This window comes from Diabrotica undecimpunctata, unplaced genomic scaffold (genome assembly GCF_040954645.1).
Source record: "Diabrotica undecimpunctata isolate CICGRU unplaced genomic scaffold, icDiaUnde3 ctg00000709.1, whole genome shotgun sequence".
In the NCBI taxonomy this organism is placed as follows: domain Eukaryota; kingdom Metazoa; phylum Arthropoda; class Insecta; order Coleoptera; family Chrysomelidae; genus Diabrotica; species Diabrotica undecimpunctata.
In genome coordinates, this window is record NW_027311966.1 from 111,297 (window position 1) to 126,395 (window position 15,099).

Consider the following 15,099-nt stretch of genomic DNA (forward strand, 5'->3'; position numbering starts at 1 on the left):
AACAACTATATATGTGGCAACATTGAACATGTGTCGAATATTTTATAATGTATTAATTGTACGCAAATGTGCTTTTTAGAATGTTTAAAATTGTCTAGTTTTATTAAAATCGAATGAATTTTGTCCATTTTACAATATTGTATATTTTTGTATAATTTAAAGGGGAAAAATGATTGGTATTTACAATGTCTATACTTTATGTAACTAAGGCTCTTTCGTATTTTGATAACATTTTCCTCTTGCTAATTTTTGGATTTTCTACTTTTTATAATGTTTTTTAACATGATTACACTTTTCTTATGTTTCGTAATAAATAACACGAAAATTTTGCCTATTTCCATTTTTCAGGCTAAATCCAAAAAATGCGCATTTTTACCAATCCTTAGTGATGTAAAAAAATACCAAAACTAGTGTAGTTTAGTTTATTTTATTCTAGTTAAGTTTAGTTTATTTTCTTTAATTAAGTTTTGTTATATCTATAACTGTTTTATTACTGAAACTGTTTCATAATGTTTATTTCTTTCAAATAGTCAATCAGTATGTTAATTATTTTCATCTCATGGAAACTTTATTCTGTACTAATTCCAGGGAACATTAATAGAATAAAATCTCTATTCCTTGAAATATTATAACAAAAGCAAACAGGTGAATGAACTATTCCTAATGTATGCAGATGTGTGGCATATTTTTCGTGTCGAGTTTTTAATCTCACACCAATAGAAATATCGCCCAGGTTATATTTAAATATATAATTAGGTGCTGATGGAAGTTCTTGATGTAAAGAAAAATATGAATTTATATGACATGCTTAAAATATGGTTCCATAATTTTCCCATACTGTATATTATTCTAGCTTGATCGTTATTTATTGCATCACTTGATGAGCATCTGAGTTAAAATCTCACCCTTTGCTATGTAATCTTTGGCCAGCCAGTCCACTCTCTGATTACCTATTATATAGACATGTCTTTTTGTCCGTATATATACCACTTCCACTTTAGACAATTTTTTTATATTGCATAAAATAATAAAGATTTGTATGAACTGAAATCGGTGTTATTATCATAGCTTTTTGAAGTCTTTGAATACTTTTTTGAATACTTCTTTTGAATACTTCTTGTCGCTCGTTTAATCTCACATGTGACTGGGACGAAAGATGAAATAGTTCTGATGTTCTTTGTTGCTATTTTTATATTGTCAATAACCTTTTGTGTTTGTACTAATTTAGGTGTTAATGATGGTATTAAAGGTAGTAAATGATAATAGATGTTCTGATTGTTATATGTAATGTTCTGAGATTTAGCAAAAACTGGTGTTAAGTTATGTATATTAACAATATTAGAAAAAATCATCATATGTAGCATATCTGGAGGATAAGAGTTTTCAATAAAAATCTTTTTTAACAATTGAAGATCTTCTTGTAGATAATGTGGACGAGAAAGCCTTAAAACACGTGCTTTTAATTCTGTTATAAGGTTCATTTTCATCTTATTTGGATGATGAGAGTAATAGCTTATAAATTTACTACTACACATGGGTTTTCTGAACCATCTGGTTTTCAACACATTGTCTAAACTAAAACATAATTTTGTGGTAATTGGAAATTATTAATGAAAGACCTAAAATCAAATAAATCTTTAATGTAAAAATTGTTGTTGAAATTATAAGTATTAGTTAAGATGTCAGTGAGGAGCTGTGCTGTTGGTCCATTAGGAGGGGATAAAGATGGAACAGGACTCCTTCTAAGTGTAGTGTAATACTTATCCTCTTTATACATTGCAATATATACAATATATATATATATATATATATATATATATATATATATATATATATATATATATATATGTATATATATATATATATATATAATATATATATATAAATATGTATATATATATGTATATATATATATACATATATATATATATATATATATATATATATATATATATATATATATATATATATACATATATATATATATATATATATATATATATATATATATATATATATATATATATATATATATATATATATATATATATATATATATATATATATATATATATATATATATATATATATATATATATATATATATATATATATATATATATATATATATATATATATATATATATATATATATATATATATAAACTCCTGGACAAAATTAACGCACCACTTTAATTAATCTAAATATTTACAATATAAACACAAAATGGAACTAAGTTACATTGAAATAATAATAAACACCTACAAATAAGTCCAACATGACTTAAACAAGTCCATTATGACCTTAATTTGCCCTATTGTTTCTTTAAAAATTTGTTTTTGCCGGAAATGCGTAAATAAGCTAGCATAACTCCAAACTACAAAAAGAAAAAAAAATAGTAAAGTAACACCATAAAATGCATCTGGATCTACACTAATACCGTGTAGGCCCTCCTCTACTTCTTATGACTGCATTTATGCGTCGAGGCATGCTTGATATCAAATGCTCAACAAAAGCTTGCGGAATATTTTCCCATTCTTCAATAACGGCCTCAATGAGTTGGTTGTGATTGGCAATAGGTGGTCTACGACTTCGAATCTTTTTTTTGAGATAGTCCCATAGATGCTCTATAGGATTTATGTCCGGACTGTTAGGTGGCCACTCTAGTAATGGAATATCAACATCATTTAGGTAGCCAATAACCTGTCGAGCCACATGAGGACGAGCGTTGTCTTGCATGAATAAAAAATTAGGTCCAAGAAACGGAGCAAAAGGCATTACATGTTGGATAATAATGTTGTCTAAGTAATAATGGGCATTCATAGACCTCGTACGTATGGGGACCAACTCCGTACGAGCTTCAAAGCAAATTCCCCCCAAAACATTTTAGAGCCGCCACCAAAAGGTACTTTAGGAGAGATATTGCAGCTGGCAAACCTTTCTCCTCGCCTTCGCCAGACACGCTCACGACCATCTGGAGCTTTTAGGCTTACTCTAGTCTCATCGGAGAAAAGAACTTGTTTCCAATCATCGATGGTCCAATTTTGATGCAATCTTGCAAAATTCAATCTCTGAACCCTGTGTTCTCTGGTAAGCAAGGGTTTTTTGGCCGGTTTCCTGTTGCTCAATTCTGCTTCATGTAAACGTCTTCTAACTGTTCGAGATGATATTGCGACATTTCGAACATCTGCTAGTTCATTTTTTAGCAAATTGCTGGTGACTCTCCTATCTCTGAGAGCACGTTGTCTCAAAAAACGATCATCAATTTGATTAGTGCAACGTTTTCTCCCTTGTCCTGGCCTTCGATGGTACGACCCTGTTTCATTATATCGCCTCACCTTGCGACTTATGCTGGAATGATGTCTTCCTAACAAACCTGCAACGTATCGCATTGAATATCCTTCATCTAGGAGAGTCGATGCTCGCACTGCCTCCTCTATTGACAAATTTCTTTGGCGGTTCATTTTTTTATTTGATTTTTATGCAAATGAACTTCCAAACATGCAATTGATGAAAAACATCACAATAAAAAGCTTGTTTGTCACAAGCACTTTGCTTTAATCGGCACTCTTAATGAAAAATTTAACTCACTTTTAGTCTAAAACGAAGTTTAATACAAATTATTGTTAAAACAAGACTATTATTAGCTTACATAACAACTGTCACTGTCAAACAAGGTCCATAGGCAACTTGTCGTACAGTAAATTATCAATAAATAAAAATTATTGAGAAAAATATGAGTGGTGCGTTAATTTTGTCCAGGAGTTTATATATATATATATATATATATAGCAAAACTGGTTGTATTATTAACAAAACATTTTGTAGTGAATTAGCAAGTATGCAGTCTGTCGTATATTTTTTCTTTGTTTCTATATTTCGCTAATTGTTTGTTATCTTCATCAGAAGAAACTACGATATAATTATAAATAAAAAGAACAATATTATAAATTATTAAACTTACAGAATTAAGAGTATTTTTAAACAGTTCAATGTTCAAAACAGTAGGACCTACCTACCTACTCACTGACAGACAAATATCACTTCTACTAATACAAAGTGTATAATTATAATTAGTGATTAAAAACACAAAAAGAAAACATAAAAAACAAAGTACACATTTAACAAACAATAGAAATAATCAGTTTTATACTGTGTTATAATGATATATGTTATATCGTAGTTTCTTCTGATGAAGCTAACAAACAATTAGCGAAATATAGAGACGTACAAAAAAAGGAGTTTTATTTACAATTAGAAAATTACAATAGAAACTTTTTTTATTTCCTGGGTTTGTCGGTCTGTTGTAAATAAAACTACTTAACTATTGCTTAAATGTTTCGGCAAATTTGCCATTTTCAAATTTTCAATAAGCCTTTATTAAAAGTATAACACGTATAAGTGTTAACGAGAATGTAAACGATAAATAAATTCTATACTTATTATATTTAACAAATTTTCAATATTACTAAAAACCATTAAACAAAATTTTTAGAAAAACATTTTTTAGGTTTATGTTTAAACATTTTAAACTTTTAAAACAAACAAGATTTTTTAAGTTTTAAAGAACTTTAATATGTGATGTTATTAGAAACAAATATTAACAATTCAGTAATAAGTAGAGATAAAATTTATTTGACCCGCATATAGTAATAGGGCGCTATAAGAAGTGTTCACTTCTGTCTGCACTCCCCAAGTGCCACGCACCGTTTTTTAATATTATTCTCTTGAATTAATTCTATAATAATTAGGTATAGAGCTTTTTTGATGGCTATAAATTCAACTAAAAATATACTATTAGCACTAGACAATTTGTAATTATTTTATTGCATTTGTATATATATATATATATATATATATATATATATATATATATATATATGTATATATATATATATATATATATATGTATATATATATATATATATATATATATATATATATATATATATATATATATATATATATGTATATTTATATTAATATAATTAATTAACAAATAGGTAATCTTAAATCTGTATTAAAAACAAATGTTAAAATTGTTCTACGAATTAAATGTATTCCACAATTTTGCAAAAATATAATACATTTTTAAGGCCACCCCTTAAAGGCAGGCCGCACTAGGTACAAGAATGTGTATGACATGTTGCGTTTGGTCATATTGATGATTCTGATATATTTGACAATATTTGAATTGTCAATATTCTTATTTTATGATTAAATTATACACAAATACTAAAATAAGCAAATTTTCACTAATACTACTAGTGAACAATAAATAGTACTTTGTAAAAAATAAATTATATTGTTTAAAAACCAATAAAATTAATGAAATCTACTCAGTTCACGAAAAATCGCAATAATGTTGTATTTGGGCAATAGTGCGAGCACCGCCAGATCTTTATTTAACATAAGATATCATAAAACACTCTAATTCAATTCCAGGTTATACAATTCAAAGAATTTCAATATAGTTTTATTGTGATAATTTTTAAAAATAATTATAATTTCTAAACATAAAACTATAAGTATTGTTCAAACAATAAGCCATTTTGTACTAAGCAGTATCCCACTCGATTGTAGATTTCTCGTCCAACATTAGCTAGAATGCGTGGCGTTATTTTTGCACACTCTTCAATAATTCGCATTTTTTTGCTTCAATATCTGTAAATTGTTGGTCAGAATAGATTTTTGATTTTAGATGCCCCCAGATAAAATAATCGTTTGAAGCTAGATCACCCGATCTCGGGGGCCACTTAATATTACAGGCAGGTCCAATCAAACAATTATTTAAGCTGTTTTTAAGGAATTCCTTGACCTCCCAGTTATTGTGTGTACAGCACCAATCCATTTGAAGCCAAATTTCTTCTTCATCTGGAGCTATTTCTGCAAGTCTGGGTAAAATCTCTTCTTGTATCAAGTCTAAAACCTTTAAATGTGTGCGTGTTTAAATATTCCTAACCATTTATTTCTCGACGATATTGGATATAGCTTTCAGTAATATCCTCAGGCTTTTGTGTCGACCAAATCCTATGATTTTGAACATTTCGTTCATTATTGAATGTAAATGTACATTTGTCACTAAACAAAATGTTGTTTAAAAATTGTCTGTCTTCATTAGCCCGATCTAAAATTTCATAACGAAATTCCGCTCGTCGCTCAGCTTCTTATTCTCTTAGATCCTGATGACATTGAAATTTATATGAACGGAATTTATTTCTTTTCAAAATTTTTAAAGCCGTGGAACTATGAATATTAAACTGGTCTGCAAAGATCCAACTTATTTTAGGATTTTCTACAACTGCTACATTTACTTCATTTTGATTTTCTAAATTTCTTAGTATCTCATCAATATTGTTTGTACAGGTCCCAGTATTTTCAAAATTTTGTAAAATCCTTTGAATTGTTGAATGACTTTGTGTAACGATACGATCGTTAATAATCTAAAATTTTGAACGTTAGCAAACCGAATCCCTACATTAACTACTAATCTGCCGCCGTTGGAGTATGCAACCCACAATACGATCTCATATTTCATTATTATGATTATCGATATCGATGATAAGATAATCGATTCCCTCGTCAAAAGGGAAAAAGAATAATGTAATGGCCATTTTGTAACAGAACTTGAAGGAGATGAGTTGTTGAGTTTGCGGCAGGCAGTACTTGAAGGGAGTAAAAAAAGAATTTAAGTTATTTTATTGTTTTTTTGGGGGAAAGGTGAAGAATATTTTTATTGTTGTTTAAGACGTATTTAGTTTTGTGCATTAAGAAGTTACGTTGATTTATGGAAAATAAAACTCCCAAATAAGTTCTGGTAAGTTATCACACATCTTCCATTTAAATTTGCCAGTTCCCAATCATCTAAATCTTCTCAGCTTACTACAAATATCCAAATATCATTCCTATTTTATATATATATATATATATATATATATATATATATATATATATATATATAAATCTTACCATCATTGCTGCATCATTTTATTATAGGTATGTTTGTGCGTCCACTCGAAAAATTGAAATATATCTAAATTTTAGACTGTTGTTGACTATCTTGCAACAATGGCTACTTCGGTGTCAACTTAGTTTTCTATATACTTTACGAATAAAGAAGATGCTTTTTACTTTCACTAAGATAGCAATTTTGCATCCACATATTTTGCCATCGTTGGAACGTCCCAATATACCATATTATAGCACGCCGACATTTCTGTGTCCGCAACGGGTATTTTTGTTCATAGGAAAGCTGTTCCTGCATCCGCAACGTTGCCATTATTAAATACTTCGGTTCAGTTTATCATTCATTTTGATGTGATCCTAAATACTATTTGTACTCTGTGAAAATATGTCTGCGTAAAATAGGCCATCTTATATTTTCAAGGTTGTCTACTAGATAATGAGTAGCATCATGTTGTAAATGAAGCAAGGTACAGTACTCTATAATGACAAAACGAAAAGAAATCGTAAATCAGGAAAAACTGATAAAATAGTGAAAACTTATATAGTGTTATTCATGAAAATTATTGACTCACAGGAATATCACTAATTTAAAATGAGAATTAAAGATATGAAAGAAAGAATTTAAGAAAAATATGTCAGAAAGTGCAAAATATGCAGCAAATACTAACGCACTATACAGAATGTTCCTAATTTTTTAAGCACATTTCAGTATTGCATGATATACTAATATTTTAATAATGGTGTCAAAACTAATAACTCTATTATAGAAATTCCAAAATACTCTTTTTTTATATGGCTTCGGCAGTTTGCCATACAGCCAGTTACATGATCTTTTAATCTCATTAGGCGCAGTAAAAAGTTTGTGAGTAATTTGCAATCGAATAGACTAAAATAGATAAATTTAAAGTTGGGAAATCAGTACAACATTTAACAAAAAGAAGAGAAAAAATATATATACATACACAAATATATCCATAAACACATACAATTAACATGGGTCACTCGCTTCACTTCCAGGGGCCCATCAGGACATTATAATATATAACATACACAGGAGAACTAGGCCACGGTAAATAGGTAAAAACAATTTTTTTTAACTAAAGAAAAATATTACATTTGGTCAAAAAATCGATTATGCAATCGTAAATTAATCTATTTTGAGTCGCTAGGGCAGACAAAATACTCATATTTCTCAAAAAAGATATAATGTAAATTATGTTGCATCGGAAAACCTTTTTAATAAAAGCTATTAACAATTATCAGTGTTGTAACTTTTGAAATAAAAGTAGAGTATCAAAAATAAAGAGTGAGAGAATAGAAACGTTCCTGGTTACCGAGAAAAGTTTCGGACAAAAGTTATTAGCTACATTTAGAACTGAATTGTTTATAAATATTTTTTTTATTATTAATTAGTTTTGAAGTAATCATGTTGCTTCAAAAACATATTTGTAACTATTTGTAACTTAAAAAATATCTTAAATATAATGTATTAGGCATAATTAATCTTATAACTTTTATTATAAATATTTTTTAAATTTGAAATTTTTTAGATTAAAAAAAATCGTATAATACGAAAAAACATTTAATTTTCTTTTTTGGATGATAGAAAATGGTGCTTGTAATGGCATCAACATTTTTTAAAAAACAAATCCAATTTTTTGTAACAAAATTCGAAAAATCATATTATTTATATACCCAGACCAATATTAAATATAAATCACACAGGATAATTTTTGAGAAAAATGCAGTTGAAAGTTTTTTCGTTCTAATGATTACTTCAAAGTAGGTGAATATCTCAAAAAACATACGTAGCAAACAGTTGTAACTGGTGATTATTTTTTTTAACAATTTTTGATAAGACCAAAAATTTAAAAAACGTTTCGGTATATTACGATTATTTCAAAATTGATTCAGATGAGTCTGAATATTATTAATTAAAGATTAAGCTCTGAAACTCTGAAGATTGTTAACAATTTTTGTTCAAAACTTTTTTCAATAAACGGGAAAATTTTCTCTTTTCTCACCCCCTCTTAAATTACCAAGAGTATTACCTCCAAAGAGATACAAAGTTGACTGTAGGAATGAAGTGAAAAAATTAAAATAACACAAATCAATAATCATTTTCGTTTTAATAAAGAACTTGAGTAGAAACTTAAAACTAAAACTTAGTAAACTAATACAAAATACATTCTATTGAATAAAATACACTAAAATCAAAAAATAACTTCGAATGTGCTATAAGCACAGAAGTAAGAATAAACCGTAAACTAGCGCCAGGCATTAATGTATCTAGTGATTGTCAGCCCAGTGTAAAATTGCATCACAAATTAACTCGGTAAATGTTTCGTATAAAAACTTTAATTTGGAGCCATGTTTTATTACCAAAAATATTTGTATTGCTGGATTTAAGTTCTTCACACTCTCTTTTTTTTTGGCGGTATCTTGTTTCTTATGCGATCTGTAAAGAATTTATTTGCAATTTAATTTTGGTCTAAAGTCCATGGCAGAAGAGTATGACTTTATTTGTTAATAGTAGGGACATTTTCAGGTTCGAATTAAACTAACTTACTACCATCTAATCCGGCATCACTTGTTTCGCCATAACTCATCCTGCATGTTTAGGTTGATTTCATCTAAAGTCTTGCCTTTATATCACCCTGCTTCTCCTTTTTCCATCAGCATTAAGAGCTTGAAAATTTTTGCCGTTTGATATACGTCATCAGGCAATCTATACACCTGTTTATGTACGCCATTAATGTGATCCATAAAAGCTGTTAGTTGTTCGATTCCATTCGGCGACATGTTAAACATTTGGGTGGCTAAATGTTTGCACAATCTCGTCGATGTAATGGCACCAGGATTTTTTACTCCACTCATTTTGACATATTTTTCCTTAACCTTATAACCGGTCAAATTTTTTAGATCAGTTGCTATAGGTAAAATTGTTAACTTGTTCCATTTCTTCATATTTAAATCTGCAGTAGCAACGGTTGATATTTCAAACTTCCAAGCATCCTCCTGTAACGGCTTAAAAGTTTTAAAATTTGACGCTGCTTTAGCTGTTGTCAACGTGGAAATATGATATTTTCGTTTCAGAATAAGCAATATGGCGATATCACAGCATTGTTTTAAAGAAGTTTGAATGTTCATTGTATATGTAGGAGAAGCAAAAACTTCTCTGACTACATCATACCTTGCTACTTTTTTAGTAGCGTAGACTAGCGTAGACAAATAAATCGAAATATACTGGCTGAGGTGCATCATATAAATCTTTGATTATTGGTTGAAAAGTCTGTATTTCTATCCACGATTTAGTAAGCTCTCTCGTTTTTCGAGAGCAGACATTGATAAGGTGTTTTTCTTTATAAGTTTTTAAATAGACAGCTCGGAATTTACAAATCAATAAATCTTTCTTTGCCACTAAAGAAACTTTCCTTAACTGAGGATCTACTGGTAAATATTTAACAAATACGCACAAAAATACATCGAAATACACTAGCGTAATGCGTTGTAGACACTTTTTTTTATTTTGTGGGGCTGTGCTATTATTACTGCATCAGTAGTAATCGTGAGTGTACACCAACCTATCATTTTATTCTTCAGAGATGTCCCTTTAGTGATTTTATGATTTAGTATGGACCATTCATCTTTTAACAGATTTAAAATTCTCTTCTTGACATGTTCAGTTTTCAGCCTATAGATTAATTGATACTGTATAAAGAAAACTCAATAAAACAATCTTTGTGTTAAATTAAGTAACGTAAGTAAATCCATTTAAACTTGTGCATTCGTGTTTAAATTAAATATAAATAATTGTATAAAAATACACATTTTGGAAGTATTTAATTTTGTTTCGAAGGTTTTGTTTTGATCAAGGTGGGTAGGTTATGCGACTTTCATCATCAGGTTTATCATGCACAAAAAGATATTAGTATCTAGTTTTTGAAAAACGTCTAAAAATCTGTCCCTGTATTTAAATTTATCACTAATTAACCACTCCGAATCTGAATTTGTTCTTTTACAATATCGAAAGGCTTTTCGAATAAAAGTTGTTTGCAAGACCAGCCGTGCACATGTCGGAAATATACATTCTTGAAAAATCATAAAAAACAAAAGTACAAGAGTAAAGTACCACAACTTCTAGATGAATGTTGCTATAAACATTTTTAAATAATGCATTTTAGTAAAAAGCTTAAATATGAAATGTCATCAAAGTAATATCGTAAAAATAATATATTTACAACTTAAACTCTATTACCTACATGTTACTGTTACTCCAATGCAAAACATCTATATATTTGATGGTATTTCAGACGGTTAGCAATGTTGCCAAATTGAAATGACGCAGAATAATCGAGAGAATGAAAATAATATACACCAATGAATTATACTCCATTGTTTCATGCGCCTCCTAAAGGAGATATCGTGAACTAATATATACACAAATATTTCATGCTAACACCATTGCTGCGTCACTTAAAATCCTCAATAAATTTGTTGCTATAACTCAGAACTATATGCAAGTTTGCCACATCCTTTGTTTGGATTACGAGTGTCCCCTGATGTCAGTTAGAAGAAATTGGTAACGACCATTTTTGAAATATAAGCGATTGTAATACTGCGTCCGTATATTGACGCAACAATGCGGTGGATGCAGCATTACATGCAAAAACATAAATGTAAGGACGCATCAATGTCTGGAGGATCTATATATATATATATATATATATATATATATATATATATATATATATATATATATATATATATATATATAGATACAAATTATAATATATTCCAGTGCAGTAACACTATATTTTTGAGCCAAGGTCACCTAATGGCAAATATATTCTAGTTTTTGTTACTAGAACAAAAACTATAGATATTAAATACAAGAACACAGAATAAAAAAAGTTTTCTTTTCTTATAGCCTGCCGGCTCCAACTTCCAAGTTTGGAATTTCATTTTATTTGGAAAGAAGTTTTAATTTGGGAAGAATCACATTTTATTTGGGACAGAAGATTTTTTTTGATTTTGGGAAGAAGTACATTTTTATTTATGAAAAGGAGATTATTTGATTTGGGAGAAAGAACTACAACACTTGGTTGGTCTGCCAGTCCTTAAAGGCTGATACACGGAGCATAGGCTGATCCATCTTAGAGCCATCCACTACCTGGACACTGGACAGCAGATTAAGTAACTCCCTTTCCAACAAAAGAGTTACTAAGCACCATTATATTTTATTAACTTTATCATTTAAATTTCAATTTTTTTATAATATATACTTGGATACTTAGGCCTTCAGTCTAAGTGGGTTACAAACAGGTTTGTGCACAATCCCTGGGTAGTACCCTCAACTTGTTGAATCTTTTTACTTGTTTAAATTTGTCATTCTCTATTTACTTTGTATTTATTTCGTTATTAATATTTTACATAACCCTTATGATAAGTGGTCAGGATACATTATCCCATTTTATGATTACTAGTACGTACCTTTATTTTGTTAAATTGATGTTTGTCTTGTTCTACTGTCTTAACTGACTATTCTCATATTTTAAACTGCCCTTTTGTAACTTATATAAGTACTTAATTGTTTTATAATATTTTAATTATTATTTACTCCAAGTGAGTTATCCAACCAATAATCCCAGACCATTTTACCTCATTGTCAGAGGACAGTGTAAATCAATTGTTGTATATAATTATTATATTTTGGGTCATTTTTTTTAGGTAACTGTTTTTTTTTGTAAATATATTTTGGGGATATATTTTAATAATTGGTTAGGGTATATAAGTATAGGGTTGGGATAGTACATAAGATTTGAATATAGTGTATAAAGCATTTCTGATTTTTATTTGTTTCCTATCATTTATTTTTCAGTTAGTATATAATTACATATATCCCAAATTGGAGTGATATTCAAAATTCACCCTGGCGCCCATCTCAAGATCATCTTAGGATTGATCTAACTATCTTAGGTTACTACAGGCAAGCAAATGTGCCAACCTCCTCTCTGAGCACTACTCTCATTCTTTTGAGCTAAGCCTATTCTATTGTAGTACTTCAAGTAAATTTTATATTTTCTTTGTATTGGTTACATTCCCTGTTATTTAATCTTATTAAAATAATAATTGATTAATTTTAAATTTTATTTAACCATAAATCTTACTTAATTTCTAATATTGGCTTCACCATCTCAGGCTTTTCCTTTTAATGTGCAACAATAAACAGTATCCTTTTTTTTTATCGGTAACAATTGGCTTGACCCAACGTGGTGCCTTAGTAGTAACATAAGTTATATTTTAGTGTTATTATATTTAAATATTTAGATATATTTGGTAACTGTGGCTATATACACTTATATTAGATAATCTTGTACTCAGTTAATATACCATCATACATATCGTTTAGTTTGTTAAGATACATTGGGGCAGTACAGTACAGTCAATTTGATAAATTTTAGTATATTTTAATAATTGTGGTCTGATCTTATTTAAACAATATTTGAGTATATTTTCTTAACTTAATATTTTGATATAGTTGTAATTACTTTAATTATTTTAATATTCGTTATATTGAATTAATATTTTTTTCATAATATTAATACAAATTTACATTACTATAATTCGACTTGTTTGGTAAATACTGTGGTCTTGTATTTTGGTGTAGAGGTTCAATATTTGATATATTTTCATAATGTCTTCATTTAAAGTAGAACATTTATTAGTTAGTGAGTTGGATTATGAACTCAAAATTAGGGGTATTAATACCTATTGAGGATTTACCTAATGTTGATACAAAGCGCAAGGTCTTGCGTGGAGCCTTGAAACAGGAGGAGGGCAATAGGAGTTTTACTCAAATTTCTGCTGGATCGATTCCATTTGAAGAACAACAGCAAGGAATATCCGTGACTCTCGATGACTTAGCTCAGAAAATAGGCGAATTTAGAGGAACTGTGCATGACAGTCAGTATGGTCGACTAACTTCTCGCTTAGCACACATTTCAGGTCGTGTCCACTTGCTGAGTTGCATTGATGAGGATCAACACTCCTTCAAAAGGTCTGTCTCGGTTAGGATACTTACTTTGGAGGGTGAACTCGACTCTAGAGTTAACCCTATTGCTTCTTCCACTCCTAATGCTCCAATTAACATAGTCCCTAGTTTTTCATATTCCAAACCAGTTCAAGTGCATAAATGGGGTATTACATTTGCTGGTCAAACTCAACATATCGATGTTATTTCATTTTTAGAGCGTGTTGAATGTCTAAGGATATCTAGAGGTGTTTCAGAGGATGATCTTTTCGCTGCTTCAGCTGAACTATTCACAGATTCTGCATTTACGTGGTTTATGAATAATAGGGGTCGTTTGTCTTGTTGGTCTGATTTAGTGCAGAAGTTGAAGTCTGATTTTCTCCCCTATTCATTCCAGGATGATCTACTGGATGAGATCAAATCCCGTAAACAGAAACCTGGTGAATCAGTCACGATGTTTATAAATAATATTTTGGGTATGTGTAGTAAGTTAGATACTCCCTTATCTGACTCTGCAAAAATCAAAATCATTTTAAAAGGTTTGTTACCTTTCTATCATGCTCAGTTAGCCTTGGTGGATATCCACAACATTGAAGATTTGACTGACAAATGTAAGAGAATTGAAGAAACTCTGTCTTGGTCTTCTCATCCTCCGACCTCATCTCGACCTACTTCAGGTCCTTCGTCCACTCCGTATCAATTTTCAAATCGATCATGGCATCAGAAATCTAGGGAGCGTAACATGTCGGTTTTAAATTCCAATTTATCATGTTGGAATTGCCATGAAGCTGGACACACATTTTATGAGTGTGGAAAACCAAGGACACATATATTTTGTCATGGTTGTGGAAGAGATAACACTCTCAAGAGGAATTGCCATAAGTGTTCGGGAAACGAGCAGACCGAGGCTCGTACCCTGAGCGTTCCTCAGTCTTCAATCCCATCAGGGAGCACAACCACCATCGTGGAAGGAAATGTAGGTCAAGCAGGGTCCAGCAATTCAAGGTCAGGTCCCCTATCAGAGAAATCATCAACAAAGCACAAACGCCACAACAAGTCGAATCAAGGGAAAAAGTAACTTGGAAACCCAAAGCACTCC